Genomic DNA, 23448 nt, shown 5'->3' with positions numbered 1-23448 from the left:
ATGTTTTAGGACTTAACTATTTTCAATATATTTGACTTTACCATGGTATTTATATTTTCATATTGTTTTGTTGCTGCTTTTTTGTCCTTTTGTTTCAATTTGAAGGACACCCTTTAGTGTCCTTATATATATATGCACAAATGTGACTTGTATAGCAGCTCTGGTGGTATTGAACTCAGTTTTTGTTTCTCTGATGTCTGAATTTCTCATTCATTTGTTTTCAAGATCATTATTTATTTATTTGACATGTAGAGTTACAGACAGTGAGAGAGAGAGAGAGAGAGAGAGAGAGAGAGAGAGAAAGGTCTTCCTTCCGTTTGTTCACTCCCCAAATACGGCCGGAACTGCGCCGATCTGAAGCCAGGAGCCAGGAGCTTCCTCGGGGTCTCCCATGCGGGTGCAGGGCCCCAAGAACTTGGGCGGTCCTCCACTGCTATCCCAGGCCACAGCAGAGAGCAGGACTGGAAGAGGAGCAACCAGGACTAGAACCCAGCGCCCATATGGAATGCTGGCACTGCAGGAGGAGGATTAACCTAGTGCACCACGGCGCTGGCCTCTCTCATTCATTTTTGAAAGAGAGTTTTATAGATACAATAATCTTGATTGGCAATTTATTGCAGCACTTTGAATATAATGTGCAGAACTTCCATTGAGAGATCCTTTCCTCTTATAAGATTAAAGATTAAATATTACAAAAAGTTAGACTAGTTATAAAATTTTTCGCATATTAGAAATATTTTTGGAATCCATTGAATATATCACATTGTACTGCATTCAACCAAGTCACATGCAAAATATAACCAAAATCAAACAATGTAATTAAATAGAAGATGTTTAACAACATCTGAAAAAATGAGATATCTTTCAAAATATTGATGTGGCAAAACCAATTTAATTTTTCATTATTGACAAAAACATATAAGCTTTATATTGGCAAAGCTCATGCCACAATATTATTTGTCAAAATCACAAATCACATAATATATGAATAGCAAGTTGATTGTGAAAAATGTAAAATTAGATTTTATAGAAATGGCATGGTGCTGCAGTGTCCCTTTTCTATGACAGCTTGGCAAGTTCAGGAAACTATCAATTTGTGATTTGGAATTATGCAACAATACCACATCAAAATAGGAAGTATAAAATATTGAATTCAAATTCTACACTGTCTTTATACAAAAATTGCATTTTTCTCCACCCTGTTGTATGCACTCTGTGTATTCTTTAACTCTCCATGGCATTGGGCACATTTCATTTTATTTTTATTTTAATATTAATTAGCTTTTTAACAGATTTAATATGCTTTGTAGCTACAAGTCTAAGATATTCCCTTTCTCCCTTTCTCTCCCTCCCCCCACTCTCATGGACCTTCCTCCGTTCCTCCCTCTCCCCCCCCCCCTTTCTGTTCCTTCCTTCCTTCCTTCCTTCCTTCCTTCCTTCCTTCCTTCCTTCCTTCCTTCCTTCCTTCTTTCCTTCCTTCCTGCCTTCCTTCTTTCCTTCCTTCCTACCTTCCTTCCTTCCTTCCTTTCATTCTTTCTTTTTCTTGTTTCTGTGAAAACATTTTAAACAAATTAAAACAAAAATGTTTAACATTTCACAAAATACAAAGTTTAACAAATATAAAGGAAAGAAACCCTAGTGTAGTGGGAATATAAAACAATGGTGATAAATAATAATTGAATGGAAGAATGACCATTTCATCCATATGCAGTAAATTAAGATGTATTTTATCATTAACTAGCCTTTTACAATGAAACTTTAGTGGCCAATTGATACCAAGAGTCCTAAGATTCTTCTTCCATTGTTGTTTAAGACTGTGGAGGCAAGTCACAAAGCTACTATTTAATTAGCTTTCTGATCTTCCTGTGTATACTTGCTGATATGACCAGTTCCAGTAGACTTTCTGTCTGCTGCTTTCATGGCACCCATATCAATTGTCTGTCTCATTTCATGAACAGAAAATGACCCAGAAGAGGAGAGTCAGAGAGACTCTCAACACACATGGGCTTGCCAAGAACCATATCAATGATAGCAGCATCAACAGATTTTAAAAATTTAGAGTCATCTTTCATCTTTTTACCAGAACAGCAATCAATCTTTCTCTTTAGCTCAGCAAATTTGCAAGCGATGTGAGCTGTGTGACACTCCAGTACAGGAGGATAGCCAGTGCTGACTTTGCCTAAATGATTCAGGAAAATCACCTGAGCAGGGAAGCCAACTGCTTCCACTGGTAGCTCATTTGTCCTGTTATCTTCAAGGTTGCCATGTTGGACATCTTTGACAGACACATTCTTGACATTGAAGCCCACGTTGACCCTAGAGAGAGCTTCACTCAAAGCCTCATGTTGCATTTCAGCAGACTTTACCTTAGTTGTGACATTGTCTGGAGTAAAGGTTACAACCATGCCATGTTTAAGAACAACAGTCTACACTGGGGCCACTGGGACGGTATCAAAGCCACCAATTTTGTCGACATTCTGAAGGAGCAGACATAAGGCTTGTCAGTTGGATGAATTGGTGATAGGATGCAATCCAGGGCTTCAAGCCATTTGGATCCACTAAAATTGTCATCTTTATGGGTGAATTTCCATCCCTCAAACCAAGGGATATTAGCACTTGGCTCCAGTGTATTGTTCGCATTCCAACCAGAAATTGGCACTAATGTGACTGTCAGGATTGTAGCCAATTTTCTTAATGCAGGTGCTGACTCCCTTAATGATTTTCTCATATCTCTTCTGGGTATATGGTGGCTCAGTGGAATCTCCATTTTGTAACACCAACAGTTAGTTGTTTCACATTCAATGTGTAAGCCAGAAGGGAATGCTCATGGGTCTGCCTATTCTTGGATATGTCAGCTTAAAATTCACTGGAACCGACAGAAACCATCAGGACAGCACAGTCAGCCTGAGATGCACCTATAATCATGAATTTGATAGAGTCTCTTTGTCCTAGGGCATCAATGATAGCCACACAATGATCACTGGTCTCATATTTCCACAGGGAGGTGTTGATGGTCATAGCATACTCAAGCTCAGTTTATTGAAGACACAAGTATATTTGAAGGAGCTCTTTCCCATCTCAGCAGCCTGCTTAAACTTCTTGGTGATTCCTCTGTTGATCCAAGCATGTTTGTAGATCAGCTTGACAATAGTGACAGACTTGCCCAATACTATGTGTTCAATGACAATAATATTGATATGAGTTTTTCTTTCCCCTTTTGGCTTTCATTTAGCAATGGTCTTCATGACATGTCTTCTGGTAGCAAATCCATTGTGAAAAATGATGAGATATCTTGACAGTTGGAACAGGCATAGGATTTTCCCCATCATTATTAAGCTCTGCTTTGATTGAAGAGTGATGAGCACAGTAAATATTTATAATTTCTTTAGGTTATTTAGCTTGGGGATTGATTTTTCTTTACACAATAACAGATTATTGCACATAGTTTGGTATCTGAAAATGGGCTATGGCTGTCAAAGTCCTAGAAAATCAGTACTGGTTTTGAGACAAACCATATAAAGAATGTAGAGGGGGCTTGACAAAGTGCTACTAGAGGGCTATAGAACCATGAGGAAGCTACCTTTGATAGGTAAAAGGGAAACTAAATTGTAACTGCAATATGTTTTGTAGTGTGGAAATTTTGACAATGCTATTACCTGAAGTCATAGGGAAGATAAAAATACACTAAAGAACTTGATGATCAAAATGATCAAACTAACAATTTCTAGGCAGATATATTGAAAGTGTCCATTGAATTATCCTTACTTATGATAAAGTATGAGGGAAAGATGAGATAAAAATATACTCTCAAATGTGAAAGATCCAGGAGTTCCTGAGTTTGAAAATAAGTATACTATTCATTCTTAATCTCTAGATTACAAACAATCCTTAAATTAAGCACTGGCTTAGGGCAGAAGAACAATTGTACAGTAAAATCCACTGTTAAGAACTCAGAGAAATCTAAGATGATTTCTCATAGAAACTTTCAAGCAGACAAATACCCTTCTAAGGATCATAGTACTGTGCTTTAGCTGTGCTCTTCAGTATACAATGAAGCTTATAAAAATTGGAGGAATATTGTCCCACAGCAATCTAATGGTGAGGTCAAGTGAGAGGATAGTTTAACTTGAAAAAATAGCTATTTTTTTCCTGATGGACTGAATTATCTTCAACATAAAAAGCTCTCAAAAATGTTTTTTAAAAGTATCAGTTTCTGAGAAAAATGGAAAGAAACAGCATGCAATAAGAAAAGGCCCTAAAACCACAAACATTAACAGTCAGGAAATAGGCTTAAGGTAGACTCAAAGAACAGAATAAGAGTTAGTGCATTCTGTCAAAAAGTCAGGGAGAACAATTTCCAGGAAGTAGAACTGAGGTCTATTTAAGATACTAGCAGCATGTGCCAGTTTTTCACAGTGAATGTATGCCTGTGACTACCATGTGCTTTCCTTCTACTCATCATTTTGAATGCTAGTATCTACAGCCCATTATCCAATGCCTGTCCCATCTCTTTATTTTGAATGTTTGGAGAATGAGAAAAATTGTCACTATAGATCAGGGAAGTCACAAGGAAGAAAGAGTGCTTAATGAGCAGTATTTGAGAAACTGCACAATTATCGTTTATAGCTAAATTTGATTTAGATGATAAGACTAGACATTGAGCTGATGCAATTATAGGATGAGATTTTACTTCCTGGAGAAGTGAATGAGTATATTCTGCATGATGAAGGGATACATACTCTTGTTGACTTAGATTATAATTTAAGATGTCTATTAAGAATTCAGTGTTGTAGCTTAGTGGGTAAAACTGCTCCTTGTGATGCTGGCATCTCTTATGTGTGCCAGTGCCTGTCCCAACTACTCCACTTCTGATCCAGCTCCCTGCTAATGGCCTGGGAAAATCAGCAGAAGATGACCCAAGTGCTTGGGACCCTGGCTTCTAGCTTTGACCTGGCCCATCCCTGGCCATTACAGCCATCTAGGGTGTAAAACGATGGATGGAGGATCTCTCTCTCTCTCTCACTCTCTCTTTCTTTTTATGTGTGTGTTTGTGTGTATGTCTCCCTCTCTGTAATTGTGACTTTCAAATGAATACATCTTCAAAAATGTCTGTTAAAGTCTCCGATTTCACCCCTTTTCTTAAAATATGTTGTTGATACTCTTCTCATCAAGAGGTATTCCTTTCCCTTGAATATGGGCAGAAATGCTATTATTAATGCTATAAAACTTTAAAGAGTTGGTCATGACATATACTAAATATTCATACTTCATTCATGATAATTGCTCTAAAAATTTTGCAACTGTGCTGTATATGCCCAGTAAACTTGTTTAGCAGAGAAACATCTGAAGAAGAATTAGGCTCATGGCCAGAATGAACATGACACTCATGTGAGTAAGCCATCTTGAATATGCCTGCCTCCAACTTAACCATTTCAGCTGATGCAACAGATTCTTACAGATTTTTAGGTTGAGTAACCTTAATATTTTTTGTTTAAGCCATTAACTGTTGGAATGGATTATTATACAGAAATATACAATTAATACAACCATTAATATAGAATAAAATCAAGCTTCTACATTGGCTATGTTCATGTCATATTCTAATATTTGCAGCTTTCTGTGACATATTTATATATATTCTATTGAGAGAGGTACATAAAATAATTATAGTTTGAGAAGCATAAAAAGAAAGTCACAGTCTTACACCAAGAAACAACATGTTGTGAGTCATTCATAGACCTGCTCTTAACAACCTTTACTCTCCACGCCTGCATAAGAATTTCCTGGAAATAGTGGTTGCTAGACTCTAATTGCCTTTATTTCTTGCTTATGCTCTTACTTCTTTGATAAGAATCAGACTGAGATGTCAATAAATTTTGCACTTATGTCTTATTCTATTAACATAATAATAGTGCAATTCCTCTTAAGCACAAACACAGCAACAGCAATCATTACCTAATTCTAATTCCTTACTGTAAACAAACCAACCCATGCATTTACTAACCAATTTCCAATGCATCTAAATAATAACACAAATTTAGCTTATCATAGTGCTTAACTCTCCCTGATGAGCAAAAAGATTATATTTACTTATGCTTCTCTTGCAGTTTCACAAGATGCCCCATTAATTTCCATACTGTTCCCTTAGGCTATTATGTGCAGTCAATCTCCCCACCACCTGCTTCCCACTATCAGCTCCTGGTCTATTTCTTTAGAATTCTGCTTGAGTTGCTTCTTCTATTAGTGACAGCTTCTCTCATGGTCTAACTTCCTTCACTTTCCTTCTCTTTCAGAGTCTCACCGCATCTTGCATTGTTCTCCATCTATATTATTATGCTTATGTCATACTATATTTGTGAAATACATAAACGATTGGTAGTATTTTCATTTTATAGGTGATGAAACTGGAGAATGGAAGATAAATGGCTTACCAGAGGCCATGATTTGTGAGCTTTGTAATGGCTTTCATAGGAAGAAAGCAGAGGTGAAATGTCAGAATAGAGAAGTAATTGAGAGCTGAGATGAGAGATAGAGACCATAGAAAGTGGGAGTTAAATGGTCCAGGACATAAAATGACCCAAGGAATAGTAAAAGAAAAGGAAGGAAAGATTTAATATTGATGACTCCTCTATCCTGGTCATTTCAAAGTACACTTAAAGTTGAAATCTCTATCACTTCATTGCATACGGACAGAAGAATGAAAACACATTCTGAGCACATGAAACTCATGTTGAAGCTTCGCAAATTCCCCACATTCTCAAAAAAAGTTAGAAAAAATACTATGAGCACACTTAGTTTTATATGATTATTGTCGTTTATTCTTCCAAATACATTTCACAAATTCATTGTCTTCTATTATTATACATTTTTCCTTAACATTAAACAATTCTGCTTGCATATTTCTTTTATTAAATATTAATTATACCTATATAAGTTGCTTCAATTATGTAATTGTTAGAATTTGTCTATCTGGAGAAAAAATTACTTTCAATAAAATCATTTTCCCTGGTGTTATAACCTGATTCATGAGATTATTAACAATAGATTTAAGAATTTTGTTGGTACCAATTGCTCTAAATTTATCAGTTTCTCCTGGTCTTTTCTATTAATCTCAAGGTTGGATACCTGTACATTCTTTTCTTTTTTCATGTTCATTGGGCCATTAGGAACAGCTGCAGAATTTGTACATGATACAAATCCAAGAAATGTCCCCCATTTTCTGAATTGTACAAGCTGCAAATATGTATCTCATGACCCTGGATCAACTCCATATAGCAGATTCCCATTAGGGCCCTCAGCAAAGCACACTAATTATTGCAAAGAGAAAACAAACCTAAACCAAGAAGTAAACAGATGATTCATTCAATGAGTGTCTATGATGAGCTATGTTGTGATACATGTGTTGGGAACTGAAAAATGAATAGTGATGAGCAAGCTCCACTCTCATGGAGTTTACATTCAAGTAATCTAAGACATCATGGAGCGGTTTTGAACCATCTGATTTACCATTTAAAAGTCATTTTTAAATCAAGAAATTGTAAAATTCTTTCTGTAACATGGAGAATAATCTGAGTGGGTAAAAGCGTTAGCAGTGAGTCACATTAGGTGACTACAGACGTTGTTGAGGTAAGACATGATGGGAATTTCAATTGCAATGGAGGCTGATGTAATAGAAAGAGTAAAAATAAGAACATGTGCCTGAAAGAGCTCTGTTTACCTTTTCTCTGACAGCTGTTTTTTAAGGTATTAAATAGGAACTAGGTTTCAGAGAAACAGAGATGGAATATGATTACAAACTCCTGGGTTCCTGCTACCCACATGGGAGACACGGATTGATAAATGGTGATATCATTTTCTTTGATGGAGACCAAGAATATTCAAGGACAGAGGATAATGAGAGGTCAGATATCATGTCTGGAGATGTTGAGTTTTGTGGAATTTTTTTTTAAAAATTGCAATATATTTTATTTATGTGATAGGGACCCAAGTACTTGAGACATCATCTGTTGCTTCCTAGGTGCATAATAATGTACTAAATCTAAAATTGGAAGCAGAGTGAAACTTGAACCCAGGTATCCCAATATGGAATGCAGGCATCTCAAGCTGCACCGAATGCCTGCTCCTTGACACGTTAAATTTGAGATGCTAATTGACATATAATTAGAGAATATTGTGGTTTGTTTTGGGGCAGTTGGCTAATCTGGAATTATGTTTCCCAACATTCATTTCCCTAAAAGTGTTGCATCCCCTTTCTGGAATAATGTAGTGTGCACATGAAGTCACATATCTTATATCTCTTCTTGCTGGTGTATTGCAGTAGGTAACTCTCAGAAACGTCAAGAGTTTAAAAAATTTCTAGTGCTAGAGGTATATTTTTACTGTTTGCATTATGACAGATTGATAGTGGAAATGAGATATGGTATTAATATAGGAAGGGATTTCATCTATAATTAAGGCAAAATCTTGGCTAGAAAGGATAACAAATACAATTGCACAGAGTTCCCATTGGTCTTGAAAACTGGCAAGTACTGGCAGTGTCTTTTAAGAGGCTACAGAGTATGATCTGCTAGTTTTTCTGGACCTGTTAAAAATAGCCCTAAGCCAGACACATGCCATCCATCAGAATTAAGTGGATCAGTCAGCACCTGCTTCCTGTTCCCTGTCTTTTATTACCCCATGCGCTTTTATAGATGCTGATGGGTCCTTGGCCCTCGTTTCTAGGTGTAGTAGTGATCTCTGCCCAGAGAAAAGGAACAAGATATGCAAGTTGGGCATGTATTTATCATTTCAGGATAGAGCTTTCATTGCTAATAATAGCCACCTTGCATTAAATCTGCATTCAATGACAACTCTTACAACGCACATTCCAGATCTTATTTCATCCTGGAAATAGTGAGACAAGACAAGATTTAGTATTATTTCTATTTCATATTTTAATAAATATAATTACAAATAAATTGAATAAAATTCTCAACTAAATATCAGAACAATATTCACCTAAATGCCACCTGACTCTTAATGCCTGATTTCACTTACTATACTAAATTGTTTCTGTGAGTTTGGGGAAATATTTTTTTCTTGAAGATTTCTAAGGTTATGTGGCTGGTTGCTTTGAAATTGAACTCTGATGTGGCCCCTAGATTCTTTGAAACCTTGAAAGGAAGAGGAGAACTTGCAATGACCCTTGTGATGTTTCAAAGGAAATAGCTGGTTTCTATTTTGAAAGAGAGGTTATAGATATATCTTAAAAGTAGATTCTTTTGCTGTAGAAAAATAACTTGAATAAACTATGTAACAAGGCAAATAAACAGTAGATGACAGTATCAGGAAAGCTATTTCAGAATCTTGATTATAAGCAGTAAAGATGGTCTGTATAATAATGCAAAATGTGGCCACTGCTGTACACCTCAACAGATAGAAACCTTCTGGGCATTGCTGTTATTGTTGTTGTTGTTAATAGGATGGGACTTGGCTGTTCTAGAAAATTCCAGCTTCCTCTATGGAGAATTCTGAGGACTTGATGATAGAAAATTAGGGGCTAAATGCCAAAAAGCAAAGGAGCTCTTTTCCTGAGAGTCCTTCTGTGATCCCAAAAGACTTGTCCCTCTGATGATCTTGGTGGCAGAGATGAGGCATAGAACAGCAGAGGAGCAACAACTGGGACAAAAAGACAAGGATGTGTGCCCACCAGCAAGATCAAGCCACTGTAAACCTATGTGTCCTGAAAAAAAGCCAGAAGTCATAAAAAGCAAAACAACCAAAAGCATTTCACAGAATAATATATTTTATAATTTCCAAGAAAAACAAAGAATAAAGAATTTTACTGAAATATTCATAAAGTATTTAAAATGTTAGTAAAAAATAATTTAAAAACTCACAATAAAAATCAATATATCTTATACATGAGATCTTTAAAACGTTAATAGAAAACATGCATTTAAGGCCAGCGCCGTGGCTTAACAGGCTAATCCTCTGCCTTGCGGCGCCGGCACACCGGATTCTAGTCCCGGTCGGGGCGCCGGATTCTGTCCTGGTTGCCCCTCTTCCAGGTCAGCTCTCTGCTATGGCCCGGGAAGGCAGTGGAGGATGGCCCAAGTGCTTGGGCCCTGCACCCGCATGGGAGACCAGGAGAAGCACCTGGCTCCTGGCTTCGGATCAGCGAGATGTGCCGGCCGCAGCGGCCATTGGAGGGTGAACCAACGGCAAAAAGGAAGACCTTTCTCTCTGTCTCTCTCTCTCACTATCCACTCTGCCTGTCAAAAAAAAAAAAAAAAAAAAAAAAAAAAAGAAAACATGCATTTAAAAATAGCTTATGCACTGATTTCAAATATTTTTGCAGCAAAACAAATTTAATTTTTAATTTCCTATTTCCACAAACTATTTGAAGGGCCATAATAGAAATGCAAGGTAATTAATTGAAAAGAAGATTATTTTATTATTTGAATTAAAGAAGGTTTAAATTAAAGGCATTTACAAAGAATCTCAGGGGCAGGTGTTTTGGTGCAGTAGGCTAGGCTGCCACTTGAGATGTCCACATCCCATACTCGAATGCCATGCTCCAGTCCCAGCTGCTTCATACTTCTGATCCAGATTGCTGCTAATGCACATCCTGGGAGGTAGTGGATGACAGCCAAAGTACTTGGATTCCTGCCACCCTTGTGAGAGACCTGGATGGATTTCCTGGCTCCTGTCTTTGGCTTGGTCTAGCAGTGGCTTTTGTGGGCATTTTGGAGTATGAACCAGTGGATGGATGATATCTTTATCTGCTTCTCCCTCTTTCTCTGTTATTCTGCCTTTCAAATCAATTAGCAAATCTTGAATAAAAACTGAATAAATCTCAGTACAAATCAATATGTCATTAAAATTATGCAATAACAAAAACATATAGTACCAAGTAAAAATTTAGACAGACAAATGCAATTCACATTTGTTTCAAGAAGCTGTCAAAACAAAAAATTGAGAACCAAGGTCAATATAGTTTCTGGTCATCTTGTTAAGCAAACTGTAACCAAGAAAAATTCCACTTCCTTTTCTTAACTGATACTGATAACAAAAATAAGCCAACCATTGCTTTAGGAAATATTTGCTCTTGGCAGATAAAACTGTAAACCAAATAAAGCTGCTTTTTAATAAAGACTAATGGTTTGTTTAGCAGTACTTATTTCAAGACCCTGGATTCATGGTGCCCATTAATCTGAGACTATTTCCTAAGCCCTGCGTAATGCCAGTCCGTTTTCCATCTGGCGTGACTCACTTGAAAATCACCAATTCCGAACATTTAATGTAACAATTATTTCCCACTCTTTCTGACTTCTCTTTTCTGAGACTTAGAATTCCACCAAAAGTGTTATTCTTCTGTACCACATGAAGTCTGATAAACTTAGCTTTGCTTTATCACTATTTCTGGATGTATATTGGGATGTTAACAGTCGAAAGAAGAGAAATGCATCAACCAACATTAAAAACAGTTATTTTAATGGAGGAGAAGTACAAGCCTTTTTTCACAGAATTATTCCAAGTAATTTTTGGAGAGACACATTTCCTGAGATATGGAACTTAATTATTTCCCTTTCTCTGTCCTTACTCATAAAAGGTGAGCTAGAATTGCTGGTATTTCCCAAAATGTAGGGATAGGGAGGAGTCACAAATTTTATAGTTGAGGAATCTTGTAAGCACTACTTTAACCAAATGATAATGGCTAATGACACCAGGGATGCCATATGGACATCATTACCCCCTGATATGTTGTGATGAGAATAGCACTTCCCTCTGTGATATTGCTTCCAAAAACTTCCAACTCTGTTCTAATCATGAGAAAAACAAGACATATTCATATTTGGAAACAACAAGCATGAAACCTGTCCAGTGTACATCAAAACTTTTAAAGTCATAGAAATCAGGAAAAACCAAGAAACTATTACATCTCAGAAGACACTAAAAATCAAACAATAGTATGCAATAGGGTAACCTGGGTTGGAGCGTGACCCAGTAAGAAGACGTTGAAGAAAAAATTAGTTACATACAAATAAGCCTGACATTTAACCATAGTGACATCACAAAAGAAAAATACATTGAAATTTGAAAAATAAAATAAAATTATTTGGCAATTAAAAAAGAAAAATAAGTGAAATTCTGATTCAAAACCTAGAAAAAAAGTAGTTTGTTTTTTAAAAGTAGTAAACACAACCAAAAATTCAGAGTTTATTTTAAAATTACTGTATCTAGAATTTTATTCTAAAAATTTGAAAATTTAAAGGAAATAAAAAAAAGTTTCTTAAAAATAGGTCATGAAAATAGTATCTCTAAGTTTAAATGAAAGGCGTGGAAAGGCCAACCATTAGAAAAGGGTAGATTATATTTCTACATAGGAACTATTAAGACATTCAAATGAATAATTACTAAAAGTAGAGTTCTAAAGCAGACACAATTTTTTATATTCAACATAAGAACATTAGGAGAAAAATATTCCCACTAATGAGAAAATAACCATGAAATATGAAGCAATATTTTAAGCATGGAATGATTAATATTTTTGTAAACAAAAAGTAACTGTTTATTGAAGAAGTAAATAAAACATGCAAGAATGTAAGAATACCATCTATATGGCAGGTGATTCTATGCATCCAATGCAACTGTAGTCAAAATTTAGCATGGAATTGTCTAGCTCTTCCCCATGGTTATCTGGAAATGTGACTGTGTGAGGAAAACTATGCGAATGTTGGAAGTGAACTACTCCAAGTGGTGGAATTGCTTCCCAGAGATTAAGCAGTCCATTAAATTCATATAGTTAGAATAATGAAGAGGAAGAGTACTGTATGTACATATGGATAAGATGTGTATGATGTGCATGTAGATGCTAGGGGTACCCTGGTAAACAAAATACCAATTTAACTTCCTGATCTATGAGATTTGAAGATTTAGAGTTCTAAAAGGATGAATTAAGATGGTCCTGACCAAGGTATGCTGGCAGACAAAGTCACTAGAGGCTATAGGAGGGAACTCATGAAGAGTGAAGGTGATATCATCTCAAGATCATTAAAGCTGTTTATTGGTCAGGAACAGTGGACTAGATAAAGCAGCTATGTATTGTGTATCCAGTTAATCTGACAATATTACATATTTGTTCTCCAAAGAAATAGAATTAACAGGATGTATATATGAGAAGCACGAACCTATTTTAAGAAAATGATTTGACAGTGGATGATGCCACGTTCAACATCTGTGGTGTAGGTCAGCAGACTTTCTAGGAAACATAATCTCCTCATCTGGGAAGTTCTCTGTTGCAACCTTCACCTGCTTGGATGAGGCCCACCTGCATTATGAGAGGTGATCTATTTTACTAGAATTCACTGACTTAAATGTTATTCTCATCAAAATATATCTTGACAGACACATCTAGAATAATGTGTGACCAAATATTTAGCTACTGTGACCAAGTCATATTGATATAGAAAATTATCAAAGATGAAATTATGTTTTAATGTCTGACTATATGAATTTAAAATGGTCGTGACTGTGCCTGTGGGGCCAAGAGTATGAAGCAATAAAACTGCTCTTTATATTTTGGCCTTAGAAATTCCTAATCCAACATGATGAGATTGGGATATCACACTTCAAATTATTAAGGAAAAGTCTGGTTGGAGTAGTAACTGAACAAACAAATAAAATGCACACTAAATTCATTAAATAGTTCACAATTACTGTACATAAAACATTAAACACAATGTATTATTTTTTCTTTTCTTTTTTTTTTAAAGATTTATTTTATTTGAAAGCCAGAGATACAGAGAGAGGTAGAAATAGAGAGAGAGGTCTTTCATTCACTGGTTCACCCCCAAGATGGTGGCAATGGCCTAAATTCTGCTGATTGGAAGCCAGGAGCCAGGAGCTTCCTCCGGGTTTCCACTTGGGTACAGGGGCCCAAGGACTTGGGCCATCTTCTACTGCTATCCCAGGGCATAGCAGAGAGCTGGATCAGAAGAGGAGCAGCTGGGACTCAGCTGGCACCCATATGGAATACTGGAACTTCAGGCCAGGGCGTTAACCAGCTGTGCTATAGCACTGGCCCCAACACAATGTATTATTAACATAACACTTTTATTTTCTTGACTTGAAACACACACTCTTATTAAAGATATCATAATATGGTGATGAATGCAATTATATCAGAAGTTAGTGGGAAGATGTTATTAAAGATAAATTTAGGGTGGGTGTACAGAGTGGTGGTCAGGACACTACTTGGGATGGCTGCATCATATATCAGAATGCGTGGTCAGATTTGTGACTCTACTCCTGATTTCAGTTGCTTTATTTGAAAAAATAAATTTATTTTGGCAAAAAATTGTAAATGAAACATTTGAAGATTCCCTGTAATATTATTTTATGTTATTTATGAGTTATAATACCACAATTAGTTGGTTAAAATTCAAGGAATATGGTAAATTATGGTTTGATTGTCATTATTTATTCATAATTTTTCAAATCATTGACAAAATGTTTAAATAACATAGCATAACAATGGACAAGGAAAAAAAGCAATTCAAGGTAAAAACCTAAATAAAGATAATAACTGAAAAAAAAGTTGAACTGTGCCAGTGATTGGGAAATGTGTTTGAAAGGAACACCATTCATAATTTCTCATTTGTGTAAATTTGTTTTTTTCAAAAAAGGCAATGATTTAGTGAGGGTGATGGTGTTCTAAATATGCAATTTTTAGAAAAGTAAATTGGAAGCAAAGTGCTTTCTCCTACCAATATCTGAAACATGCAAACACTGTGAATAAAAATTCTTAAAGAATTCAATCTTATAGAAATTCTCCCACTGAGGTGTTTAATATTTCATTATTAGGAAGAAAAAAATGAAGACATCTTGTATTTTATCAGCGAGAGAATTATTTAGTAAAGGAGGGTATATTTACAATGTGGAGCACCTGGATGTAGTACAAATGTGATGCATTGATGTGCAGAGATCCAGGCTATTTCGTTCGTTGAATGCTGGAGAGAAAACAGAACAGTAGTATCTATGCTCAGGTTTTATTTTGTAAAAGCACATACACTGTTATGTATTTTCCAGCATACACATACATATACATATATACATATTGGTTCCCATGCATAAACATACTTTCATTCATATAAAAAGTCTTTAATTGTGTTTATCAGTGTGTTCACAGACTTTAAGTAGTGCTTCAGAGTTTAGGGGATAGGTAAAAAAAAGTAACTTTCAATTTTTGCACTTCTATATGATTGAATATTTTAAAAAAATCTTTCTTTTTCATAAGAGTATTTATTCTTTATTTTTAAGTCATTTATTAAACTTTTATTTAATGAATATAAATTTCCAAAGTACAGCTTATGGATTACAATGGCTTCCCCCCTCCCACCCACAACCCTCACCTATCCCACTCCCTCTCCCCTTCCATTCACATCAAGATTCATTTTCGATTCTCTTTATATACAGAGGATCAGTTTAGTATATATTAAGTAAAGATTTCAACAGTTTGCCCCCACATAGCAACACAAAGTGAAAAAGTACTGTTGGAGTACTAGTTATAGCATTAAATAATAGTGTACAGCACATTAAAGACAGAGATCCTACATGATATTTTTTAAAAAATTAATTAATTTTCTATGCCATTTCCAATTTAACACCAGGATTTTTTTTTTCATTTCCAATTATCTTTATATACAGAAGAGTATTTATTTTAAACTATAGGCCAGTGTTATTCAAAGTTGGATGTACTCTGTGCCCTCCTCCAATAAGGTTGGTTTTCCTTGATGTTATTAGATCATTTATCACACTATGAATGACTAATTCGTATAAAAATATCAGGTGCAAAATAACAAGTGCATAATTCTTAATACTACCCATGAAGCATAATTCAAAATGAAATTATTAATGGATATAAATCATCAAAATGATTAAATAAATTACCTAACAGGTGAAAGAATCAACAAACTAAGGTAACACTGGGGGAAATAAAGAAGAAAAATGAGTGACAAATTAGAAAGTTACCATCTACTACAAAGAATTTTCAAAATAAAATGATACACTAAACAGCAAAACATTTTAATTGAAATAAAAACCAATGGATACTGGTGTAAATACTTATCTATTTCATCATTATTTTACAAACAAAATAAAACATGATGATGCACATTTTAAAATAAAACAAACTAACTTCACACTCAAATTGCTTATTTTGTAATAACACAGCCTTCATTGATTTCTTCAAAGCATCTGGATTTCTTTATAGCTACTTAAGTGTATCATGAGGAGAGTAATTGTTATTTTGTTCAAAGAATTAAATTATCTGTTCTTCATTACTTATCAGAACCAATCACACTTAGTATGAAACCCTGTCATTTAAAAAGATTATGCACTCTACTTGGTAATTTGTTTATTTCTTTTCAATTAATACCTTTGAATTGGCAAGAGAGATAAATGCCTATTATGTTCATTTGATTCCTTCTAATGGTAATTATTGTTCAAAAAATGAGAACTCAAGGTACTCAAAACACATTACACACATCCAGGCTGATATAAGAAAGCTAGTTTTTTCCCATTACTAAAATATGTTACTTTGACACATTTCTTCCAAGAAAAGTCAGCACACTCAAAATCATAATAATGGATCTTTTTGAAAATTCTATACTTAAGACATAAAAATGAAACATTGGCTCCTAGAATGGCGATCATTTCTTTTTAAATGTTCAATGAGATGGCCAATTTATGCAACTGTCAAATTCTTTTAAACTTTACTACAAAACTTGTTATTTTTGAAGAACGCTGATTTTGTTCAATCTTTCTAAATAATAAACCACTTTTAAGTTAAAGTAAGAAAGACATGAGATGTACAACTGTGCTAATGGTACTAGAATGCCCTTTTTAGATGCTGGAGAAAGGTATCTCCAGATACACTATCATGGATTCAGTGTGGTCCACTTCATATTTTTGTTTGTTTGTTTGTTTGTTTTTTGACAGGCAGAGTGGATAGTGAGAGAGAGAGAGACAGAAAGAAAGGTCTTCCTTTGCCGTTGGTTCACCCTCCAATGGCCACCGTGGCCGGCGCGCTGCTGCCAGCGCACTGCGCTGATCCGAAGGCAGGAGCCAGGTGCTTCTCCTGGTCTCCCATGGGGTGCAGGGCTCAAGCACTTTGGACCATCCCCCACTTCACTCCTGGGCCACAGCAGAGAGCTGGCCTGGAAGAGGGGCAACCAGGATAGAATCCGGCGCCCCGACTGGGACTAGAACCCAGTGTGCCGGCGCCGCAAGGCGGAGGATTAACCAATTGAGCAACGGCGCCGTCCCACTTCATATTTTTGTAAATACAGTTTTATGAGATCACAGTTATAACCCATTCATTTATGTATTGTCTATGACCACATTTTAAATTCAGTAGCAGAGGTGAGTCTTCAAAACTTAAAGTATTTATTATTCAGCCCTTTGCAGAAATAGTGTTACTTCTTGAACTGAACTATGTTTTGCACCACTGAAGCCACATAGACTATAACAGTATTTACCATACTTGAAAAATGTAACTAAGCCCTTCAAAGGATGAAAAGTATTGTATTAGACCAGCAGTTATGGCTTTAATTTCTTTGATTGTGTACTATTTAAAATCTGAATAAACACGTTCCTAGGTATATTCTCCTATACTTGTAACTTAAGTTTTTAAAAAATAATGTGAACATTAAGCGGAGTTAATGATGATGTTATTTTGCACAGACTAAATCAGTACTTGGCACACACAGAATTGGCATTACTTGGTTTTACATACAGGCTCTTCTGAGTTTGGAACATGGACCCCACAGCATTCTCTTTGATGACTCAGTTTTCCTTCTGATTTTCTCCACTCACAGTAACCTGGATCCTCTAGTGGAGCAGAAAATGCTGGAATCATTTGGATCTGACTTCTAAGCTCATATCATAAGTGAAGAAAGATCATAGAGTTGATGTTCTTTTTTTTTTTTTTTTTTTTTTTTTGACAGAGTGGACAGTGAGAGAGAAACAGAGAGAAAGGTCTTCCTTTATTCAGTTGGTTCACCCCACAATGGCCGCTGTGGCCAGCGCACCACGCTGATCCAAAGCCAGGAACCAGGTGCTTCTCCTGGTCTCCTAGGAGGGTGCAGGGCCCAAGCACTTGGGCTATCCTCCACTGCACTCCCAGGCCACAGCAGAGAGCTGGACTGGAAGAGGAGCATCCAGGATAGAATCCGGCGCCCCAACCGGGACTAGAAGCCGGTGTGCCGGAGCCAAAGGTGGAGGATAGCCTATTGAGCCACGGCGCCAGCTCTATAGTTGATGTTCTAAAACTCTGTTGTTTTTATCATTTTGTCAGGAAAAGGACACTATCTCTTCTTGACACCAACTCATTATCAAAGTGATATGCAATGTGGACATGCAGACACTGGAAATCCATGAATTTTGATTACCATCAGGCTTAGTTGACATGAGCTCTTAAACGGAGAGGAAAATGAAACCATTCTTACGGAGAACTTGTGGATTCCCTATACACATTTGTACACTCCTATTCTGTGTAAAAAGAAGTGACTCACAGAAAAAATGGAAATATTTAACGGAAAGGAAGTTCAGGTTAATGGTCGTTAGCTCATTGGTTAATGCAGATATAAATGATGCTCTATTATTATGGAATGCTGGAGTCACTTACAGAATAGACTCCTAGAACTTTAACAGAGTTAAAAATCAATCAAATCCAACTTCTAATAAACAACCTCACCATTTTAATGAACTGATCACATTAGTTGTCTGTCATGCACAGTAAGAATTATAGAGAGACTTGATAGTATATTCCAGATATATGTTTCTTATGATATAAAATCTTACTGTTGACCTAAAGGAACAAGGCTTGATACGTCAGATAGTTAGATGTAATTGAGTTTCAAGTCTTTGTCTGAATAGCTACCAAAAGAAGTGTAAAAATATAATACATCGTGGTCAGCACTGTGGCACAGCAAGTTAAGCTGCCACCTGAAGTACTGGCATCCCATTTGGGCACCTGTTTGAGTCCTGGCTGCTGCTTCACTTCCGATCTGGATCACTGATAATGCACTGGAAAAGCACTGGAAGATGGACCAACCCCTTGGGTCCCTGCACCTGCACTCACATGAATCTCCTGGCTCCTGGCTTTGGCCTGGCACAACCTTGGCTATTGTGTCCATTTGGGGAGTGTACTACCAGATGGAAGATTTCTCTGTTATGTCTCCCTCTCTCTCTGTAATTTTTATTTTCAAATAAAATAAAAAAATCTTTAAAAAAGTAATGATAAATTAAAAATTCTGAGTTTTATTAATTAGACCAAATGACAAATGGATGTATTAATAAAACTGGCTAAATGCTTACTTTTTTAAAAAATGAGATTCCAAGTTTTAATTTACATTTAGCATATTTTGATACTAACTGAACATTTTTTGAGAGAATTAATTTTGATATAGTAATAGAAATATAATTTCATTTTCCAATTTGAATTTCTAAAAATTTGGGAAATTATGATTATTCTCGAAAAACTGCATCTCTGACTTGAACATGTTCCAGGAACCAACAGTCTTTGCTATTTAAGCAACTGTTCTAGCACAGACTATGGAATATATTTGTGGTTAGGATAAGTGGAAATGATGACTTGGATTCAACTTTCAAAGCAGAAAATATAAGGAACAAATGAAGTAAATGAGATAAGAGAGCAGATGAATAATATAAATTAGAAAGGAAAATAAGTGTGGTGGACCCATACTGTCCCCCTAACTGCATGCATCTTTAATTTTGCATGCCACTGAGGTGGAACAGTTTGGGGTTCATGGCAGATCGTGGGAAGGGTATGCTAATAAGCACAGTATGTGTCTGTGCATGTACTGTTTTTCAAGCACCCAATAGTCATGTCAGTCCCCAGAGCAACTTTCACTATTGTAAAATTTAATAATTCTGTTATTTAGAACTTGCGTCCCCATGCCTTCTCTACAGAGACCTAAGAAGTTCTGTTTTAGGCATGATAAGGAATGGTTGAGCCTACCATTCCAATAACATTCTGTTTACATGATTATAAGTACATGTTCTTGTAATGTTTTCTTGAAATAAAAGGCCAATATGGTGGCAAGGAATAATGATAATGAGAAAGAAAAACAGTCCTAGTTTTTTCTATAAAATATTTTTGATTATTTTATAAAAATATACTTTAGATTGTTATGCCAACATAAAATGCTCTAAAAAATTGTGATTTCAAAATTTTATGAATCTTATGTACAATGTACTCACAGAATTCCATATACAAGGAAATTCATGGCCTGCACTGTGGCTCACTTTGTTAATCCTCCGCCTGTGGCGCCAGCATCCCATATGGGCGCCGGGTTCTAGTCCTGGCTGCTCCTCTTCCAGTCCAACTCTCTGCTTTGGCCCGGGAGGGCAGTGGAGGATGGTTAAAGTGCTTGGGCCCCTGCACCCACATGGGAGACCAGGAAGAAGCACCCGGCTCCTGGCTTTGGATTGGCACAGTGCCTGTCATGGCAGCCATTTGGAGGGTGAACTAACAGAAGGAAGACCTTTCTCTCTGTCTCTCTCTCTCACTGTCTATAACTCTACCTGTCAAATAAATTTAAAAAAATAAAAATAAATAAATTTATTATCACAAAGGCAATAATAATAGCTACATTCATGCTAAGAGATGATATATAAACCACATAGGACATGGTAGCATCATTGACATTCCTTCTTAGACTTTTAAAAGACTGTGGCACATTGAAAAATAGATTCCCTTTAGTTCATGACTTGTTCAGTTGCAAATTCATGTAAACTACAGAACCAGTTTGGCACCTGCTGTGATCATGAGTCTACTGCTGTTTCTCTAATCAGAAAACATTCCTATTAGATAAACCATCTGGCTTGAAAAGCATCCCTTTTGCATTCAAAATGGTTTTGTTAGAATTCAGCCAAAGTATATTTTAAAAGGAAAGATGTGTCAGCAAGACCAGTCTGTTTACTAATGGAACAGTCCTCTATTAAAATATCATTTGTGAGATAAAAGCCACAAAATGAAAATATTACACAACAGGAATGTGTTCTAGTTACATGTGAAAATGTGGGTGGTGGCAGATTTTGTCTAAGGCCATACGCTAAAATCTATTCAGATTTAGCCACTCATAGTCATCATCTGACCAGAGCAAACTGAATTTCATATTTTTCTGATTGCAATCATTTCCATTGAAGTGCGATGCAGGGATGTCACTTTGTGACCATCACTATTACCTGTGGGCACTAAGGTAGTAATTGATTATCTAAAGAGTTATATTGATTCTTGAGAATGTAATCATTTTTATTTAGGTTCTTAATATTCAGAATATATATGTATATAAATGTAGAGAGAGAGTCATTTATTCAAATATCAATATAATGTTATTATGCAATATGGAATAATGCATAAGAACTCAAAATATCTAGGCTTAATATTTTCAATGAATTTGGGGACATATAGAGATAAATATTTAGTTTTTTTTAATCAGTTACTACAGAGACAAAAGAGTTGAACCATGTTGACTCAGTTAATTAAAGCTTAATGATAAAGGAAAGAGTGCATGCTGAAGGAATGTTGCTATTGATCTTTTCAGTTATCACATTTGTCAAAATGTTATGGCGTGAATACACTTGCTGAGATACTTTTGGTTGTATTTCAGGAAATACAGGCATAATTTTTAACTTCCAGGTGTTTGCCTCTAGCATTTACAGAAGCACTAGTGATGTGTAGAACAGCCACACAACTGCCTAATCTTGAAGGAGAAACAGCAGGTTTTTGAGGTTCAATTGAAAACATAACAGAGGTTTACAAAATGGAAAATGAGAATGGAAGATGTAACATTTGAAGGTTGTTCTGATGGGTATAATAACTTTAGAAGGATAGATAGAAATAAGAAAGACACTTGGAGGGGACACAAAATGTGGATATAGGTAAAATCTCCTTATTTATAGTCTGTAATGAGGTTTGGATAGATCAAACTTAAGGTACTGACAATTATGCAGTCTTTGTAAGGTGAGTCAAATAATTTAATAGTTGCCAATGTAAATCAATACTATCATTATTTTCCTTTGATTAATCCAGTTTGATTATGTACTTCTTTTTTTTTTTTTTTTTTGACAGGCAGAGTGGACAGTGAGAGACAGAGACAGAGAGAAAGGTCTTCCTTTTGCCGTTGGTTCACCCTCCAATGGCCGCCGCGGTAGCGCGCTGCGGCCGGCGCACCGCGCTGATCCGATGGCAGGAGCCAGGTGTTTATCCTGGTCTCCCATGGGGTGCAGGGCCCAAGGGCTTGGGCCATCCTCCACTGCACTCCCTGGCCACAGCAGAGAGCTGGCCTGGAAGAGGGGCAACCGGGACAGGATCGGCGCCCCGACCGGGACTAGAACCCGGTGTGCCGGCGCCGCTAGGCGGAGGATTAGCCTATTGAGCCGCGGCGCCGGCCTGATTATGTACTTCTTACCCATAGGACATGCATTGTACTCTGGAGCACATAGGAAAGTGCAATGCCTTGTAAATTGGTAAATTGCAACATTTACATGGTGCTTTTTGAACACTGAGTGTTTGAATGGGTACATAATAAATGCAAGTTGTATGAATGCTTTTTATGATTAAAAACACCACTGTCATTATTTGCCTAAAAATTCAAAATCTTTTTGTTACTGATAATGCCTAAAGTGAGTGAAATAAATTTGTTGAATTAATGTAAGGTATGGCTATTTAAAAAAAATAAATTACACAGATAAAATGGAGAGTGTTTGGAAATTCAAACAATTCTACTTTGTAATCACTTCTTCTTTCTTTGACATTAAACTCTCATCATTGAAATTATTCTTTGGGAAAGAGCAATGGATATGGAATTCTTGTGTCTAAGAGGCTACCAGGAACACACTATGTATTATTTGGAGCTTTTATGTATTATGTGGACCTAGAAATAGATGCTGTACTATTTTTCAATCACACTGTTAGTAGGACATCTTTATCATATTTGGTAGCTAACAACTTTGAAAGCATAGAGGAGGATTTTGTTCTGAGAGAAAATGAAAAAGATAGTCGAATTTCAATTGGTAGGAAAAAAAACTTTATCAACTTTCAGGACTTTGGAAGGAACACTATATGTATATTATAATCTAGGGAAAAGCAAGCTATTTCAACTAGGATCTCCTGCATAGATGCATGTGTATGTAGGCATGTGTGTTCATGACATAATGTGTGTATGTATGTGTATATGTACATGTGCTAGTACGTGTTATGTAAAAGTCTTATCACCTTTCAATAAGGCAGAAAAATGGAAAAGTAAAAACTGAAAGAATAAATTATTCAATTTCATCCTAAGAATTTTCTATTAAAGAATTTTTCAAGATTAGATACTCAATACAATTACCAAGTAAAGAAAAACCTGTTTCTGATAAAAATTTAGGTGAATAAAA

General features: G+C 36.0%; 1 pseudogene; it reads right to left on the bottom strand.

Moving 5' to 3' along the window:
- Nucleotides 1–1842: 1842 nt before the first annotated feature.
- LOC133751567 (elongation factor 1-alpha 1-like) overlaps nucleotides 1843–23448 on the bottom strand; it is a 145874-nt pseudogene continuing 124268 nt past the window's right edge.

This window comes from Lepus europaeus, chromosome 2, assembly GCF_033115175.1.
Source record: "Lepus europaeus isolate LE1 chromosome 2, mLepTim1.pri, whole genome shotgun sequence".
NCBI classification, from domain to species: Eukaryota; Metazoa; Chordata; class Mammalia; order Lagomorpha; family Leporidae; genus Lepus; species Lepus europaeus.
This window is presented reverse-complemented; position numbering and strand designations above follow the sequence as displayed.